Source organism: Bubalus kerabau, chromosome 20 (assembly GCF_029407905.1).
Source record: "Bubalus kerabau isolate K-KA32 ecotype Philippines breed swamp buffalo chromosome 20, PCC_UOA_SB_1v2, whole genome shotgun sequence".
Classification (NCBI taxonomy): Eukaryota; Metazoa; Chordata; class Mammalia; order Artiodactyla; family Bovidae; genus Bubalus; species Bubalus kerabau.
The window spans coordinates 7,529,545-7,546,203 of record NC_073643.1 but is presented as its reverse complement, the minus strand read 5'-3'; the positions used below and the strand labels follow the sequence as shown (position 1 = coordinate 7,546,203).

At 44.2% G+C, this 16,659-nt stretch overlaps 1 non-coding gene and 1 pseudogene across 1 annotated transcript; one reads left to right on the top strand and one right to left on the bottom strand.

Moving 5' to 3' along the window:
* The first annotated feature begins 3,102 nt into the window (after positions 1–3,102).
* LOC129635277 (annexin A2-like) overlaps positions 3,103–16,659 on the top strand; it is a 30,991-nt pseudogene continuing 17,434 nt past the window's right edge.
* Positions 12,531–12,634, bottom strand: LOC129635668 (U6 spliceosomal RNA). Its single transcript, XR_008706422.1, has one exon. It is a non-coding gene; the product is annotated as a U6 spliceosomal RNA (small nuclear RNA).

Genomic DNA, 16,659 nt, shown 5'->3' with positions numbered 1-16,659 from the left:
CATGGTTCCCAAGCCCCTTGCACCCCTGGTAAGTGAAGAAGGTTAGACCTCAAATCCAGACATGCCCTTAGTACTAGGCCTCTAGCACTGGTCAGCAAGGAAGCCGGTGACCAAACGAGCCGCTCTAAACCAGCATCTGCTAGGTGCTTCCCTTTCCCTCTTTTTATTTTATAATCGAGGAAACAGATGCCAAAATGGATTCGTATTTATGAATCTTTTGTCAGGGTGTCAGAATTATTTTCCTATTCACCGGAAGTTGTATAAATTCAGCCAGAACATGAAATTATTAAATGTAGTTGTATTCCCTTGAATCCACTGTAAAGGATTTGCAAAAGAGGGGAAAAAAGGAGACTTATGGTATATAATGGGGAATGATCAATGAAAACAAAGAGCCACACAGGGTATGTGTTTTAAGAAAAGGTTTCCAAAGAGGAATCCAGCTGGGCAGTGCTGTTAAATGTGAACTCTATCACCACAGTTCAGACTGTAAATCAAGATACCTATTCTTTTCTCCAGGGACTTCCCTGGTGGTCTGGTGGTTGCCAATGCAGGGGGTGTGGGTTCGATCTCGGATCAGGGAGCTGAGATCCATATGCCTTTATCTGTGTGTGCTCGCCCGTGTCTGACTCTCTGTGACTCCACGGACTATAGCCCAGCAGTCTCCTCTGTCCGTGGAGTTTTCCAGGCAAGAATACTAGAGTGGGTTGCCATTTCCTACTCCAGGGGATCTTCCTGACCCAGGGATTGAACCTGTGTCTCCTGTGACTCCCAAATTGGCAGGTGGAGTCTTTATCAATAGCACCACCTGGGAAGCCCTCTCACATGCCTTGTGTCCAAAAAACCAAAACATAAAACAGAAGCAATATTTTAACAAATTCAGTAGAGACTTTAAAAATGATCCACATCAAAAAAGTCTTTAAAAAATTTAGATTCTGGATATAAAATCATAAGCATTTTTCTTAATATTGCTAGCTGATGAGAAAACTGACAATACAAATTAACAAACATTAAAGTATCCAACTTTTTGCCTGTGGCAATGGGAGAAAGGCAGATGGAGAAAACAAATAATTTCTCTAATCCTACATTAGGATCATCTGGCTTTTTTATATGGATGGAGAAAAGGACCAGCAGAGGTGGCCGAAGTTGTGTATTCGTCTGTGTGGGTAGGTTATGCTGTGGTAACTAAGAACATAGCATCTCAATGACTTACAACAACCAAGATTTCTTTCTTGTTTGCACTGTGTGACCATGGTCAACTGTGGCTCTGTGCCTTGTCATCCTTGACTCAGGACTCAGGTTGATGAAGTAGCTTCTATGTGGGACTCTGCTGTTTGTTGAGAAAGAAGACAAAAAGGAGATGGTGAACCCTATGCTGGGGCTTAAAGCTGCTCTCTGGAAGTGATACTGGAGAAGGAAACAGCATCCCACTCCGGTACTCTTGTCTGGAAAATCCCATGGACAGAGGAGCCTGGCGGGCTACAGTCCATGGGGTCACAAAGAGTTGGACAAAACTTAGTGACTAAAACACACACAGAAGTGATACATTTCACTTCTGTTCACATTCCATTGGCCAAAGTAAATCATTTGGCCATCCCAGAGATAGTAAGATGTGTGGTCCTCCAGCAGAGAGCGTCCCTAACATGGGGACAGTTATATAGTCCATGAGTGGCCGAGTTGGGCATTTAATTGCTGTTGCACTTTGAAATCTGGCTTGCGTTTGTGCCAAGGCCATACTTCCTCTGTGCTGCTCCCCACCAAAGACTTGTGTGGTGGGGACCTAGTCCAGGAGGCAGGGGACTCCTTTGCTATCAACATGGCTCAAGGACACCCACAGAGCTTTGCCAAACCTTCCTCCGGCTGCACAGGGATCTCGAATGCCTCCACAAAAGCTCCTCTTCTCCTTCTTTCCTTGGGGTCACACTTGTGCCACCAGCTGTTGACTCTCCCAGCTGGCTCCAGCTCACTCCCTATTTCCTTTCACACACACATTTGCCTGTCAAGTCCTTGGGTGTTCAGGCCTCTCTTGGCAGAGTCCATCACAAAGTGTTATATGACAAGAAGGAGTTCAGGAGGAAGCAGAAACAAAGCTGAGTGGCTGATGAGTCTCTGGAGGTGTTTGAGTAACTTGTACTTACAAATGCACGTGGGCATCTGGAACGGTGTGTATGTCCTAGCTGGGGGGCCATGGGGTGTACCATCAGAATGCCTAGATATAGACACAGATACTCAGGTTCTGTACTGAACTGGTTGGTCAGAGTACCTGTCCTGCTCAGAGTCCTCCTAAGGAAGACAGTTGCACTCATGGCCTCATGCAGGGGAGGCAGCTCTTACAGCCATGCAATATACCACATGGTTGTTTAGACCCAAGACCCGAACCCAAGAGCAGCCAGTAATAGCTGGTCTGGGCAGTGATGTGTGAAGAGCTCTGTCTCAATACAGTTCTCTTGGGATTTGAACTGGGACCTTGTTTTTAAGTGTAGGTTCTTCCAGGAGAAGATTCTGAGAGGATAACGTGGGTATAGGAAGTTTATTTGGGAAGTGTGATGGTTAACTTTATGTATCAACTTGACTGGCCTAAGAGATGCCCAAATAGCTGGTAAAGCCTTATTTCTAGGCATGTCTGTGAGGGTGTTTCTGGATCAAACACCCTGATCAAATTAGCATGTGATTCGCTTGACTCAGTACAGAGATACCAGGTCTGCGAGTGCAGGCTTCAGTGGTTGCAGCACAGGAGCTCAGTAGTTGGGGTGTATGTCTTAGTTGCTCCGTGGCATGCGGGATTTTCCCAGACCAGGGATCAAACCTGTGTCCCCTGCATTCGCAGGTGGATTCTTAACCTCTGGACCACCAGGGAAATCCAAATTTCCTCTCTCTCTTGTCTCTTTTCTCCTTCCCTTTGAGATCAGAGCTCCTAGTTCTCAGGCCTTTGGACTCGGAGGTTTACACCTGTGGGCCTCTGGTTCTCAGGCCTTTGTAATCTGATTGAATTACACCCTGGCTTTGTTAACTCACCAGCTTGTAGATGGCCAACTGTGGGATTTCTTGGCCTCCATAACTGACTGAACCAATTCTACAATAAATTTCCTATCAATCCATCTATCCATCCATCCTATTGGTTCTTTCTGTCTGGAGAACTAACATCAGAGGTGATTCCAGGAATTATAATTATATAGAGACTATGATAGGAAAATGGGATGCGTAGGAGGAAAAAACTATGGAGTGAGTGAGTGGTTATTCTAGGCAACTGGAGCTTGCCTCTATTGGGGACCCTTTCAGAAACTGTGTGGACTCATATGGATTTGTCCCTCTGGAGGACAGGTGAGTAAGACACTGACTCACTCATTCATGGAGGGCCCATCCCAATAAGTAATACAATGAGCAATAAGAACTCTACCAGTTGAGGGCTATTACTTCTAGGGCGTTAATTCCTTTACTTTTCTGGACTGTACTTGCTGCAGCTGAGCAAGTACCCATGGGACCTCTGGTGACGTCAAAAGGGCAGCTCAACCTGCTGGAAACTCTACCACAGCTGCGGTGGCCTTAGGGGCAGGCAAAGAGGCCTTGAAAGTGTCTGCAGAAACTTAGAAGGAGAGAAACAGGAGTAGGAATGGAGAAGACATGGAAGAACAGCAAGCAGAAAATATTAAGGTACTGTGAGTAAGCAGAAGCTGAGAGGCGGAAGGAGAGATGAAGGGAGAAAACACATACATTGAGTAGCTGGTTTGGTCATGGGAAAATGTAGTGGGTGACGGGGACAGGCGAGTTCTGCTGTGACACTGGCACTCCTTTGCTTTCCATCCCCCACCTCACGGCAAGCATGTAAGGGGCATAAAAGCACGTCCATGCCTTTCAGTAACATTTCTCTGTGGCTCTTGTACTGCACTGATTAGAGATTAAGTCCTCAGTTTCAGGGACGAGATTGAAACTAGAAGTGGGTTTTTGCCCCTAAATGAATGGATGTTCATGCAGATCTTCAGGACACTTGGAAAACACAAGCAAGCATTGAGACCGCCTTCTAGGGTTCTGAGACACAACGGGGGAAGAAAAAGGAAGGCTCTGGCTCAAGGAGGGCTTGGGAGGTTCCAGGTTCTCCATGGGCCTGCTCCACTGCTGCAGCGTGCGGCTCGCAGGTGCCAGGCGGGGGCTCTTGCACAACTGGGGTCCTGCCTTTGCTAAGAGCAGGGAGCAGCCTTTCCTCCACGGGTCTCAGCAGGTGCAGGGGTAGCCCGTGTGTCCTACTGCTTGGCTGCCCCAAGAGCCAACTGTCGGGTCCTTGCTATCTCTGAGGTCAGGTGGATGTAGGTCTCACTCTCATCAAGGATGACCAGGTGTTCAGGACACAAACATCCCAGGCGCACTTAAGTCACTGATCATCCTTTACAAAAATGCCTAGTTAAAATCCAGCCACATCCCTACAGTGTAAATGTATCAGTAGAATTAGTCCCTAAATGTGAAGCATTAATTTATCTTCAACTTTATATTTAACATCTACAGATTTCAACCAGTTTAGGGGAAAGTTTGGAATCTAAAGAAAGTCTTGTTCCAAAGTGATATTTGTTTGGCAGACGTGGGAGTTACTCAGGATGCCTAAAGGGATTACCCTGAAAATTAATGCAGTGACAGCATCTTACAAACTTTGTCAACTGTTCTACCCTTTCTTGGCCACTAAGGCAACATAACACCATGAAAACACCCCAGGCTTGTCCTATCCGTTCTCTGCTTCCATTAAAGTGTGCCTGTGCAGGGCTCCACTCCCATCTCATTTAAGGTGTGCACGGCTGGGCGGGCCTTACTGTGCCCCATGATACTGGCCTTTTCGTAGAGAACCTCTGAGGATACTGCTGATCACAGGTTGGGCTCTCCGGGAAGCAGATGCTGAGATGAATTCAGGAGGGTAAAATACTTACTGGGGAGTCACACCCGGGGAAGCAAAAGAGTATGGAGCAGGACTGCACAGTGGGAGCTGTCAAACCAGGGTGCACACTGAACGGAGCCTCGGCCAGCTCCAGGGAGAGCCTCAGAGCAAGACAGTTCTTTATTGGGTCCTGTGCTGGGTGGAGATGGTTTGATCCTGTATCACTGCTCTGCTCAGTCATTGGCTGGAAACCTCTTGAGAAGAGCATGAACTTGACTTGAAAGTGGAGGTTGTTGGATGTTCATACTCCTTTTCTTTTGGTTGCACAGCACATCAGATCTTAGTTCGCCGGCCAGGGATTGGAGCTGCACCTCCTGCATTGGAAGCACAGAGTCTTAACCACTGGACCACCAGGGAAGTCCCTTCCCATGCTCCTTGAGTTCTTTCTTAGAGAGCCGTCTGAGTGGTGCATCTCTTGTCCATGTTCACTTAACCCAAGGAAAGACCATGTAACATGGAATTTTTAAGGCCATATTATTGAGCTGAGGTGTGTTTATAAATGTGTGTTCAGGGACTACTTTGTGCTGGATATGTTCACAAAGCATGTATGTTCTGACATTTTGAGCAAAAGAAGAAAAAAGGAAAAAGCTTTTTTTGTTACTCCCTTCCCCACTTCATATTGTCTTTTGTTTGGCTGTCTTGCTTGGCAGAATATTTAAGTCCTACTTACCTTTCAAGGCTCAGGTCAGGATTATCATGGTGTCAAAATATTTAAATTGGAACTCTCCCAGAAAATCAAGGATGTGTTTGAAATCCTGTGCCTTCAAATCGCCAGTGCTGGCCAGCTTTGCAGATTTTCTGTCAGAGGGAGACCTGGTTTTGTTTTTATTTTTGTTGACCTTGATCTGTTGTATGTTTCCGGACACAATGACTGCTTTACCCTCATCAAGTCCTTAGCTCACTGGGACAAGCAGTGTTCTCAGGGCCCCCATGGGACCGTTGTGAGTTTCTGTCCTGGACCGAGTGTGCTGAGAGGTCAATCTGCTCTCTCCTATTTGGCTTGAGTCACCACAAGCCTCTTATCACATGTACCTCTTGCTACATTGAGTGTGTTTTTGGTGTTTAAAGGTGTGTGTCATTTCTTACAACATGATCTTTAACACAAGCCAGATGCTTCATCTGGCATTTATTTGAAGATACAGTCATGGGTCCCATTGCTGGGAAAAAACCTGCTTGTGATGAGCTCGGGGAGAGGTAACAGTGTGTTGGTGTGTTGGCTTCTGATCTGGAGCATATAGATATGGCTGCAACAAGTTTAACTGTCAAGATGTAAGTAACAGAGACTTTCCTGGTGGTCCAGTGGTTAAGACTCTGCACTTCCAATGCAGGGGGCGCTAGTTCCATTCTTGGTCGGGAACTAAGAACCCACATGTAGGAAGGCGTGGTCCAAAAAATAAATAAATAATTTTTTTAAAGACACATGGGCCATTTGACGGATTTTCAGGGGTAATGTTGAGTTTGTGAATTTTGCCATATGGACAGAATAACTACGGCCAAACCATTGGTCTGCTGTAGTCCAACGGGCCTTTCACTTCATGCTTATTGAGCCTTTGTGATGTGCTGTTCTCGGGAGGTCTCCTCCTCACCCAGCTCCCACTTGGCAGACTCTGTGGCTCTTCCTGCTGCCGGCGGGAGCATCCCCAACCGCATCACCTGCTCAGTTATCTCTGTGCTTGCCATCCCTTTTCCTCAGAACTTTTCCTAAATTCAGACTCAGCATCTCCTGTCTCCCTCACTCCGAACCCTACTCCCTTCCTGCTGCATGACTCCCGGTCATTTTGATGAAGAATTAGCCCCTTGGATGCTAATCCATGAATCTCTACAGAAGGCCTTGTGTTGAAAGCACATGGCCTGTGTGTTGACATGTATTTGTACTTAGCTTTCTAATGTTGTTAATATGAAAAGTTAATTACAAACTATCCAACAATCAATAATGCAGCTTTCTTCAATCTCCTGATTAAAGAATGTTCTTATATAATTAAAAAAAAAAAAAAAAAAAAGAAAGCACATGGCCTGGATGGTCAGAATGTCCTCTTCCAAGAAAAGACTTTGAGGGCAATAATGAGGTTGGACAGCTCTCATAATGGTTTCCAAATCACCCCTGGAATGAGATAGTAGGGATCATACAACTGGGTCTTTCTGTTGATGGCTGGTTGGTGTATGTATGCAGTAAAGTTAAGGTCTTATTGGCAATTCCACTTTGTTATTAAAGAAACTCTCTAAAGTTGGTCTTCTTGTGTTTTCCTTGAACTTTCTGCCAATTTTCCCTCAGAATGTGGCTTTGTAGACAGGAATTGCCTTGGAAAAAGATCCTTCACCTTTTAATGATATTTATTTTCAAAGGCACTAAAACAATAATTTGTGGTGTCTTTATAATAGAGTTTAAATGAATGCATAAATTTAGCTTTTATGTTATTATGAAGTTTTTATTTTCAGCTGTAAAGTAGGATTTTTATAGTTTTGTGGACTTAGGCAGGAAGAGATGTGTATCAAAGCTAATATAGATTTCAGCTTTTATGTGTTAAAATGTATAATATATTCATCAATGCAGGAAATTAATATTGTGCCTTTTTCCTTATAAAAATTGAAAATCAGTCATGATACTTTTTAATAGAGATTAAATGAATAAAATCACCTTTTAACATAACAATCCGACATTCTCATTGTATCTTCCCAAGTGTAGTGCATGGCATGATGGTAAAACATTAACTTTGGTTAGTTATTAAGTCTGATTGTGAGAACTTTTGTTTCCCGCTAGAATCTATGTGCTCCAGGTCAGCTCTCGGTCTCTATATTCTTGGCATCTAGCACATAGTAGGCCTACAGTATATATATAGGAGCCAACACATAATTTTGAGTTTGTCAGGCCCCAAGAGCTGTGATTTGTGGAAATAAAAAGACTTGGTGATAAGATTCTGTGAGCTTCCCAGGTGGCGCTAGTGGTAAAGGACCCGCCTGCCAATGCAGGAGATGTAGGTTTGACCCCTGGGTCAGGAAATTCCTCTGGAGGAGGGCATGGCAACCCACTCCAGTATTCTTGCCTGCAGAATCCCATGAACAGAGGAGCCTAGCAGGCTATAGTCGGTGGGATTGCGAACAGTCAGACACAACTGAAGTGACTTAGCACATATGCACGATATGATTTTGTAAATCTGTGTGCAAGGGCAAAGTAGGGGCCCGATGTCTGGTGAGTGCCTATTATATGCTAGGCATCCTGATTGTCCTACCACGCTGAATCTATGGTACTAGCTTAAGTTCTATGGAATTATCTGTATGGATAGTGCACCCTTAGCCCTTTAAGGGAGAAGGCAATGGCACCCACTCCAGTACTCTTGCCTGGAGAATCCCATGGATGGAGAAGCCTGGTAGGCTGCAGTCCATGGAATCGCTAAGAGTCGGACACGACTGAGCGAATTCACTTTCACTTTTCACTTTCATGCATTGGAGAAGGAAATGGCAACCCACTCCAGGGTTCTTGCCTGGAGAATCCCAGGGACAGGGGAGCCTGGTGGGCTGCCGTCTATGGGGTCGCACAGAGTCAGGACACGACTGAAGCGACTTAGCAGCAGCAGCAGCAGCAGCAGCAACCCTTTAAGAACAGGGGACAGACCCAATCCTGTCATAGCCAAGCCTCTTGCCAGGAGAAATCATGAAGTGTTCCAGGTCCTTGTTGGCAGTTCCCTGATTTCAAGAACTTTCAAGGGCAGGGAATGACCTTGCATTGTTCCCAGGGTCCATTCTGATGGGATTAGCCTTGGAAGAGTTTCTCGGTCTTTGCCCAAGTCTTCCTGGTTCATTTCAGAGTCACTGTGGGCCCAGATGAGGTGAAGAAAGGCTTCATCCCGGAAGTGCCAGTCAGGGTCATGAACCCACTTCTTTCTAATTATGTTCCTGGGTCATGGAGACAAAACTACTATCAAATCCAGCGTGAGCAACCCTAGACAGCTTACCTCATCTCTCCATGCAAATGAAAATTCTCATATCTGCCTTGCAGGCTAAGAATGAGATGAGTTTATTGATATGCAACCTGCTGGCAGGCTATACCAGTTATCTGTTGTCCCAGGGATTTCTGGTAACAGATGACCACAAAACCACAGGGGCGTATAACAATAAGTGTTTATTGCTCTTGTGTTTGGTTCTGCTGGGGGTTGGCTAGATGGTTCTGCAGCTCTGGGCTGGGCTTGCTCATATGTCTGTGGCTCGTCTACCTGTCGGCGGGCTGATCTAGGCTGAGACAAACCACACACCTCTCATTCTCTGTCAAGGTAGCCTGGGCAGAGGTTCAAGAGAACTTAGGTATAAACATAGCTGATTCACTTTGCTGTACAGCAGAAACCAAGATAACAGTGTAAAGAGACTATATTCACTGCTCCCCGCCCTTCTCCACCCCACCTCCCGCCAAAGAAAAGAGACACTCTGTTCCCCTAATCCTTAGAGCAGGCTTGTCCTGTGACTTGCTTTGGCCAATCAGGTGATGGTGTTGCCAGTTCTGAGCCTCAAGAGACATCCCGGGCCTTTGTAATTCCTCTGCTCCTCTGCCATTGCCATGTGGGTGTGCCTGGTCTGGACGTGTGGGCAGAGCCGGGTCACCCCAGGCGATGCCAGCCTAGAACAGCTAGTAGCAGCCAAGCTGGAGTCTCATGAGGGGTCCAGTCAAGACTCCAAAGCTGCCTCCTAGCCTCTGAGTGACCCAAACACACAAGCAACAAACGCTTGTCATCTCTCACCATGTGTTTGTCGCTATTGATTAGACAGCGTTATTGCAGAAACAGCTAATGGATACTTGTGTCCACTGCCAGACAGTGTGCTGGGATTTAGAGTGGTCCTGGGTGCCCAGGATCTCTTTGCTCCTGTTCATTTTCAGAGTCTGGTCCTCCCGAATTCTTGGCAATTAATGCAAGTGATCCAGTATCTTTTCAGCAAATGCCCTTTGTGCTTATATCAGCCAGAGCCAATTTCTATTTCCCACACTGAAGAATTCTGTCTAGTACTATGCAAAGATCATGCTGACTCTTATTATTATTCTTCCATTTCTGCCTCTGTTTGAACTGGCACTTATCTTCTTGAACTTGTTTCCTTCCTGAATGATACAGCGTCTGACACACTGTCTTCCCCAGGAAACCTCCCCTGACTAATTGGGAGGTGCCAGTCTGTCCTTGTATCTTCTCTTCTTTGAGAGCCAGCATCTTCTCAGCCTCACTTGTCACTGTCCCCCACTATGCTCAAAGCAACCGTGAAGAAACTGCCATTGTTCTCAGAGAAGTGATTCATCTGTTGGATGTTTGCAGAATTATCATTGTTTGTTCATGTCATCATTGCCCATTACAGACAGTAACTGTGCAGTGGACACAGATGGTGTTGATTTAATCAATTTTTTGTACACCATGTAGATATTTTCTTGATTCAGGTGAGTGGATCAGCCCTTTGGTGATGATGAATAATCAAATACTAGACAGAGACAGGAAGCTGATGGCCAGACTAATCTGCTTCCAAGGAGGTTGCCTGAACTGAGTTGTGACATTAGAATTAAAGAAGTGGATTGGGACCTTTGGCATATTGAAAAGAGTGAGGACCTTGGCACCAAAATGCTGAGTTTGCATCCTGGCTGTATGCCTCAGAAAAATGATTCAACCATTCCAGAAACCACTTTCCTGAACTTTAAAATGGGGGCACAAACCAATACTCTCCCCGTGCCTTGGTCAAAGTTGTGACAGTCAAAAGACATACAGCTCACAAATGTGCTTTGTAAAAAAAAAACAAAACAAACTGCCGAAGAGCAAACAAATAATGATGAGTGCTAACTGCTGGGCTCCCTTGACCCCAGGTTCACTTCTCTAGATCGGCCACAAGGAGATGAGAAGTCAGACAGGCCAGGAGTCTGCAGTCAGTGTCCCGGTAGTTACTGGTAAATTCCTAGTCCTGGTATGGAACCAGGAGCCACAGATCTGACCATGCTAGGCTGGCAGACAGGAATGAGGAGGTTTCATTATGTGTCAGGGCACAGGGCAGGGTAACGCCAGCTAGCACGGTGCTCTGATTCTTCTTAAGCAAGAAGATTGGGAGAGAGTGAGTCCTCTAATTTAGTAGGGGAGTGAGCGTTAGAGGGCTTGTGTCAGAGAAGAATCTATTTTGATCATGACTAGTAGGGACCTAGAATGTAGTGGCTAACACCATTATTCAAGATTTTATTTTCTCACCTAAAGAGAAGTCCTAATGTGGGCAATTGAGGACAGATGTAGTAGCTCCATGAACAGACTCAGGCTTCTAGAAATCCACTCTCTTCTTATGGTGTGATCCCTCTTTTTGCATTTTATTTATTTATTATTTAAACTTAAAAAATTGAAGTATAGTTGATTTACAACATCGTATTGGTTTCTAGTGCACAGCAAACTGATGTGTATATATATATACAGTTGTATGTATGTGTATATATATATATATATATAGGTTTCTAGTGCACAGCAAAGTGATGTATATATTTATATATTATTTTTCAGATTATTTTTCATTATAATTTATTACAAGGCATTCAATATATAGTTCCCTGTGCTATACAGTAGGTTCTTGTTGTTTATCTGTTTTATGTGTATTCATGTGTATAGGTTAATCCCAAACTACTAATTTATCCCTCCCCCACCTTTCCCATTTGGTGACCATGAATTTATTTTCTATGTCTGTGAGTCTCTTTTGGTTTTGTAACTAAGTTCATTTGTATATATTTTTAAAGATTCTTCTTATAACTTATATGATTTTTGTCTTTCTCTTTCTGACTTACCTCACTTAGTAAGATAATCTCTAGGTCCATCCCTGTTGCTGCAAATGGCATGATTTCATTATTATTTATGGCTGAGTAGGATAGTGTGATCCTTTTCTTCATAACCACTCAAAGTAGCTGCCAAGGCACCAGCCATTATGTCTGTATCTCAGGCAGGAGAGGGTATTCCCCTTTAAAGACTTTCTCAGAAAATACTTTCTAGAGACTTCTGCTTGCATCTCATTGCTTAATGGAGGGGGCTAAAACTGCCTTTCTACCTGAGCATATTGTCACCCCAAACAGAATTGGGGTCCTATTAGTAGGAAAGGATGGAGGCAAATTTGCTGTCTCTTCCACAGATTCTTATGCTCTAACATGCCAATATCATGATGCACAGTCCTCAGAGGGAAATGTGATGTTTGGAAATAGTGTAACATTGGAAATTCAGGCTGAGTCTGAATTTGGAGGACAGATCATCCTGGTTTCAAATTATACCATTTATACCATTGGTACATGTATACCAATGAATGGTACTTAAATAAAATGAAATGCAGCATACCCAGACTCACAGAATGGAGAAAATGAGAGTCATCATTTCTAGCTCTGATTTAAAGAACCTTATAGTTCATTGATTCATCCATCCATTTATATACATTATTAAAGTATATTAATTTACTTTGGGGAGAGATTCACTTTCCTCCCTGTCCACCCCCCTTCCAGTTTTATTGAGATACAATTGACATATAACATTATGTAAGTGTAGTGTGTACAGTGTGCTGCTTTAATGCACGTATATGTTGAGAAATGATCACCTTACCTATTACTTTTTGGTGTGTTGAGAACACTTAAGATCTACTTTCTAAAGTTATGGTGCACCTGGGGAATTTGTGTATCATCCTGGCGCAGAGGCCGTGCTGTCTTCTCCGCGTTATTCTAGTTTTAGTACACGTGGCAGCGAAACAAACGCTTTCTAGTGTTCCTTGGGAATCTGCCATGTACCAGGTACCATGTTAGTTTCTGACGAAGCTTGGTGGGCTCACATTCTAATGAGGGAAGGGGGCCAAGGGGAGAGGCAGGTAAATGATTAATTATAGCAAAAGTCAAACGCTTCCTGACACACTGTTGGTAAAGCCACACACCATCTATTGTTGGTGAGAACTGAAATTAGGGGAGGACATTTGGCAAGATTCATCAAAATTGTGGGGCTTGCCTGGTGGCTCAATGGTAGAGAGTCTGCCTAACAATGCAGGAGACTTAGGTTTGATCCCTGGGTAGGGAAGATCCCCTGGAGAAGAGAATGGCAACCCACTGCAGAATTCGTGCCTGGAGAATCCCATGGACAGAGGAGCCTGGCGGACTACAGTTCATGGAGTCACAAAGAATTGGACACGACTGAGTGACTGAACAACAAAAACAATCAAAATTGCAAATGTACATACCTGTGGACCCAGTGATTACACTTCAGGGAGTCTCTCTGAAGGAAATAATGGTAGAAAATATCAGAAGCAGGAGATTATTTATTGTAGCATTATTTATAAAACAAAAGATTGGAGGCAACCATAATGTTCCTAGATTATGGCCCCTCCATGTAATGAAATGCCACAGAACTCTCTACAAGAATGAAGCTTGAAACAGAAAAATCTCCAGAATAAAGTATAAATGCAGACCAGTGTGAAAAGATTTGTGTAAAAAGGAGAGAAGAAAATGACATAGTTAAGTGTATAGACATAGAATATCTCAGGAAGGACACTGAAAGCATTGTTGTTAGTTGCCTCTATGGAGGAGAACTAGGTGTCTGTAGGGTTAGGGTTTTATATTCTTTTACCTTTCAAATGACCAATTGTGTGAACATTTTACTTTTCAAAAAGTAAAGTTTAAACTTTTAAAAAAGAACTAGTTACATTGAATGAGCCAAGTATGAACAGAAGTGTGTATTGTATAAAGTGCTATTGGAGTGCTAAGTAGATTTGTGTATTCTAATTATCAGTTCAGTCAGTCGTAGGAAGAGCTGGTGTCAGAATAGGTAATGTTTACTTACGTGTTTATTTTTGGCTGCTCAGGGTCTCCGTTGGTGCCTGCGGGCTTTCTCTAGCCGCAGTCAGTGGGGGCTCCTCTCTAGTCCCCGCGCTGGGGCTTCTCATTGCTGTGGCTTCTCTTGTTGCGGAGCACAGTCTCTGGAGCATGTGGGCTTCAGTGGTTGCCCCAAGGCATGTAGGATCTTCCCAGAGCAGGGCTCCAACCTGTGTCCTCTCCCTTGACAGGTGGATTCTTAACCACTGGATCACCAGGGAAGTCCAGAATAGATAACTTTTAATATCCATAGAATCTTGTGCTTCTGTGACAATTAGAGGTGACATTAGAAGATGCCTGAATTCCTTTCAAATGCCAGACTGTGTGATTCAATGGTTTTAAGAAATCGAAGGAGCAGAGGTTTGCATCTATGTGAGTGGGGGAGGGAGACCTTTAATAATTAAATGCTAGGAGCACTCCCAGGAACCATCCCATCAACAGGGAAAGACAGTTAATTTATGCACGTCTTCTTTGTGCTGCAGAGGGAGGCAGGCTGCTTCCTCTGCTGATGGGCGTGGCACTGCCTGCTTGCTGCTCAGGTACATACAGCTCTGCATCTTTAAATCAAACCCCGGCGAGTAAATTTAGTACCAGAAGTGGGAGGCTTCTGAATAATTAAAGATTTTCCCTTTGTTTTCTTCATCTATACATTTTTCTGAGCACACCAGCTATTTTGTTAGCCTCCCACTGCGGGAAAGATGCAACTTTGTGACTTTGGCAATTGTCGAGGAGGTTTGGGGAAAAAAAAAAGGCTTAGCCAAGATTTATTAGGTGATTTATCTCAGTTCTTAATAAACCAGGGAAGAAATGTTAGGAGCCAAGGAGAGGCACTGGGAAAAACAAGCCAAGGCCAGAGACAAAAATAACAGAGAAAAAAGATGCTTGCCTGCAGCAAAACAGGATGCTAGTGTGACCGCCAGCCCAGACTCTTTCAGGAGGCCCAGCCTCCCCCAGCAGAAGCTCCCAAACTGTCTAGGAAGTCTCCCCTCTTGCACGAGACCAGACTCGGGGCAGACTCAGTGGATGTGCAAAGAACACGCTGACCTAATTTACCAGAGTTCAGCTGCAGCGGGGCTTCTGGTACCACAGTCTCTTCTAGTTTCTTGCACAGAGTTTTGTGACCTCCGTGTGGTCAGATTTGCTAGGATTTTCATCCCAGTCTGAAAGTTGGAACTTATACACAAGTTACCCTTCACACCTTTCCATTTTAATCCCTCAGCCTTCCCAGAGAGGCCTAAGGAAGGGGAGGGCAGTCCCATTCACTGCCAGACCCCTGGGCTGCCTCCTGGGCGAGCAGGAATCAGGAATGTCGTCTGTACATTTGAGATGATTCCCAGTGAAGGTTTCCACCTCCCCTCAGTCAGGGGGAAAGACCCCAGGTTCCCAAGTTCAGATGCTATTGAGAGGGCATTTCCTGGAGAAGCCTAGTGGTCCAGCTGCCCCTGCCCCCGACTCTGCCCTCTGCCCCTGAATTTCAGAGGAACAGTGAATCTGCTTCTTACCAGACTAGGTCTTCCACGCAAAACTAAACTAACCTCAGCCCCATGCCCTGAACATTTTTTATCATGAATATATATATATATATATATAACAAAATGAACCATTTAAATCACTTTTAAATATATAGTCCATTAAGTGCATTGACATAATTGCACAACCATCACCACCATCCACAGCTTTTCATCTTCCAAACAGAAGTTCTGTATCCATAAAGCAGTTAACTCCCCACCCCCACCCCTAGCCCTTGGAAACCACATTCTACTTGCTGCCTCTGTGAACTTGGCTTCCCTGGGTACCTCTTATGAGTGGGGCCGCACAGACGATCCCTTTGGCATTGGCTCATGTCACTTTTCAAGGCTCACCCATGCTGTCCTGGCTCCTGTCTGCCTTTAGTTTCTGTCCCCTTCCCCACAGGCTCTGTGCTGCCTCTTCCCCTCACCACTGCCTCATTCCCCCGTGTCCTAGTTCCTGTTTTCTCTGGGGCCCCCCTTCTGATCCTTAAACTAGTCACAGAATAGGGCCTCCATCTTCCACCAGGCACTCCACCTACAGCGGGGCCCCAGATCACATTCTGTAAAATGGCACCGTTGCTGCAGAGAAAAGGGAGCCCTCTTACACTGTTGGTGGGAATGTGAATTGGTACAGTCTCTATGTGTGATATGGAGGTTCCTCAGAGAACTAACAGTTTTGAGGTTCCTTAGAAATAGCATGCAAATTCCTCAGAAAACTAAAAGTAGAATGACCATATGCTTCAGTGATCTCACTGTGGGGCATATATCTGGAGAAAAGTATAATTTGAAATGACACACGCACCTCCCCCCCACCCCCGCACCCCCATGCTCAAAGCGGCACTATTTACAATAGCTGAGACATGGAAGCAACCTAAATGTCCATTAACAGATGAATGGATAAAGAAGATATGGTATATGTATATACAATAAAATATGGCTCAGCCATCAAAAGGGAATAAAACCATGCCATTTGCAGAAATATAAATGGACCTAGAGGTTATTTTACTAAGTGAAGTAAGTCAGACCGAGAGAGACAAATGTCATATGATATCACTCATAGATGGAATCTAATTTTAAAAAATGATACAAGTGAATATATTTGTAAAACAGAAATAGATTCATAGGTATAAAAAGCAAACTTATGGTTACCAAAGAGGAAAGGCAGGGGTGCATAAATTAAGTACTTAGGGATTAATAGATACACACTACTATAAATAAAATAGGTAACCAACAAGGAAACTATATTCGGTATTTTGTAATAACTTATAACGGAAAGAATCTGAAAAAGAATGTGTGTGTGTGTGTGTATGTAACTGAGTCAGTTTGCTGTTTACCTGAAACTAACACAATAGTGTAAGCCAACTATACTTCAATAAAACATAGATAAATGAAATAAAAGTGGTATCTTT